Source organism: Phoca vitulina, unplaced genomic scaffold, assembly GCF_004348235.1.
Source record: "Phoca vitulina isolate PV1807 unplaced genomic scaffold, GSC_HSeal_1.0 scaffold3, whole genome shotgun sequence".
NCBI lineage: Eukaryota > Metazoa > Chordata > Mammalia > Carnivora > Phocidae > Phoca > Phoca vitulina.
In genome coordinates this window covers 38,404,118-38,406,951 of record NW_022589706.1, presented here as the reverse complement: position 1 = coordinate 38,406,951, position 2,834 = coordinate 38,404,118, and the positions used below count along the sequence as shown (strand labels likewise).

At 41.7% G+C, this 2,834-nt stretch overlaps 1 non-coding gene across 1 annotated transcript; it reads left to right on the top strand.

The window, feature by feature from the left end:
• The first annotated feature begins 222 nt into the window (after positions 1-222).
• Positions 223-329, top strand: LOC116630332. Its single transcript, XR_004298932.1, has one exon. It is a non-coding gene; the product is annotated as a U6 spliceosomal RNA (small nuclear RNA).
• Positions 330-2,834: the final 2,505 nt, after the last annotated feature.

Genomic DNA, 2,834 nt, shown 5'->3' with positions numbered 1-2,834 from the left:
TTCTAGACCGATATTTCTAAGTCATAAAGTCTATTTAATAGACCATAACCAGAATTATTTTAAGAGAAAGTTATAAAACACAGCAGAAAAACGGAGTGCACTGCATAGAGTAGGGCAAGTATTGCGTAGTAAAATTTCATTTTGGTTATTTATGCTTGTGTTTACTGGGTCATGATGTAAAATACATTTCACGTTGTGGGTTGGAAGTTAAAAAGTTTAAGAGTGCTTGCTTTAGCAGCACATATCCTAAAGCTGAAATGATGCTGAGAAGATTAGTGTGGCCCCTTTGCAAAGATGCCATGCAACTTCATGAAGCATTCCATATTTTTTTAATGTTATATGATTTTTACCACATTTAAAAGAGTTTGAGAAATCTGGGATTAGATGTTCTTTATGGACACTTCCCTTCTATCCTATAGCCCATGACTACTCTAGCCTACTGAGAACTCTCCTTTCTGTGACCTCCTTTTACTTAGTATCATGTAATTCTGGCTTATCATTTATTTTTTTAAGGGGGAGGCAGTGTGGTGTAGTGGTTAAAAGCACCCTCTTGAGTTAGCTAAGTGTATGTTTGAGTTTAACTTCTTCACTTGTTAGTTGAATGACCTAGAAAATGTACCCAACCTTTCTCCACCTTGTTTTTTATATAAGTGATAACCCCTAGGACAAATATGGTTATATGATTAAATAAGAGGGTGTAGGTAAAACTCTTAGCAAAATCACCTTGTTCACAGAAAGTGCCCAGTGATCTGACTTCTTGTCCCACTCAGATTTTTTTTAAAGATTTTATTTATTTGAAAGAGAGAGTGAGAGAAGGGGAGAGCACAAATGTGAGGTGGGGGGGGAGCAAAGGGAGAGAGAAAAGCAGACTCTCTGCTGAGCAGGGAGCTCAATGTGGGATTCGATTCCAGGACCCTGAGATCATGACCTGAGCTGAAACCAAGAGTCAGATGCTTAACTGACTGAACCACCCAGGCACCCCCGACCCCTCACTCAGATTTTAAGGCACAGTCTATAATTTCGTGCCTGGCATATACAAAATCATAAATACTGTATGCTTATCTGACTAGAAAAACAAGGATTTCAGCCTCAAGCAGAACCTAATGCTGGAGCACAGCCATTCTCTGCTGGCATGCCACATTACCATACAGGTCTTGGGATGAGAGGCAGGGCATTCTGTGTGTCCTCTACCTACACATCTCTTCGGCCTTCTCCTCTCATATGGTCAGCTGGACCTGGGAAGGTAAAGCAGGGAGAGGCAGATGCTGGCTATGACTTGCTTCAAGGATCAAAGCAGCCATGACATTTCAGTGCCATCAAAATCAACAGATAGACGGAAACTCAGAATCTACTGTATCACAGACTGGGCATCTATCTGAGAAAGTTTCAGAAAGAAGCCTAGGACAAAGAAATGAGAAAGAGCTGGTGGCCCAAGCACTGAGAAACTAGGAATAAGATTCAGATATTATACCAGAATAAATGGCCATCATCAAACAGTCAACAAATAAGCCACCCACTAGGTCCTAATTGCCTCAGAAATAGGCTGGGAACCAAGGCATTGTCTTGTAAATGATTCATTTCAGAAAATGCCTACTAATCAATTACTAGGGTTTCTATAAAATAGTTTCTCCAGATTTATAGGTGGTGATCATGTGAATTGGATCATTGATTGTAGAATGAGATAAGCAGTGATACTGGTAACCTAATCTGCTTACTCCAAGTAGCTACAAAGAAATTAGCTGCCCTTAGTGGAAGCCAGCTCATTACTGAGGAGTGAAAAGAAACCCATTCATCATGGCAGAGCCTCACACCAACCTAGTCTCCCTGGAGCTTTCAGCTATGCTGAGAAGATGTTGATGGAGAAGGGGATAATGACCCATAAATAGATGAGAAAGGAGCAGGGGGTGATGAGAAGGATTGAGGAAAGCCTCATGAGATTGCACAGGGTAAAAAATGGGCCTTAAAATCATAAGTATGTTAAAGTACAGTATTACAAGGACTACATAAATAGTATCACAAAGAATAGAATGGTTGAAAGTAGCCCTCAATGCTAGTGTGCTTTTTTCTGGAAGAAAACTTTGCTTGAAATTGGTGAAAAAGAAAAAATGTATGTGAATAACATAGCCTCACCTAAAAATATGTTGCTAACACAATGGTTTTTCAGGAAAGAAAAGGCAAGGATGCCTAGAAATAGCTGCGTCTAATCAGCCCCCATCCCAAGCAATCAACTGAAGTCCAGGAAATTCCATATGTAACCAGAAGAATAGACATCCTGGAGCATTTTGCCACAGTTAAGATTAGCGGAAACAGACCCCCATCAGCACTAGTAACAGAAAAGAACTAAAGGTGAAGAAACCACTGTAGGTCCCTGTGCCTCCCTTCTGGGAAGGTGGTGGCCTCGAGGTGAGAGGGATGGGACAGGGGCCGTTGCCGGGACCACACCAACAGCCCTTTGCTCTGAGACCACGCCTTCAATAGCAGCGCAGAGTGCTGTGTTTCTCCTGGGAAAATAATAAAAACAGTGGTGGCTAGGGCTCAGCTTATCCTCCTGATTTATTCTAACAATCCTTTAAAAATGTTTGTTAACATAGCAATGGTTAAAGATAAGCACTTTTTGGGTCTTGTTTAAGAAATCCTTCTCTAATAAAATCTTTTAAAAAAGGGGGGGGTGCCTGGGTGGCTTAGTCATTAAGTGTCTTCCTTTGGCTCAGGTCATGATCTCAGGGTCCTGGGATTGAGCCCCACATTGGGCTCCCTGTTCAGCCGGAAGCCTGCTTCTCCTTCTCCCACTCCCCCTGCTTGTGTTCCTGCTCTTGCTATCTCTCTCTCTGTCA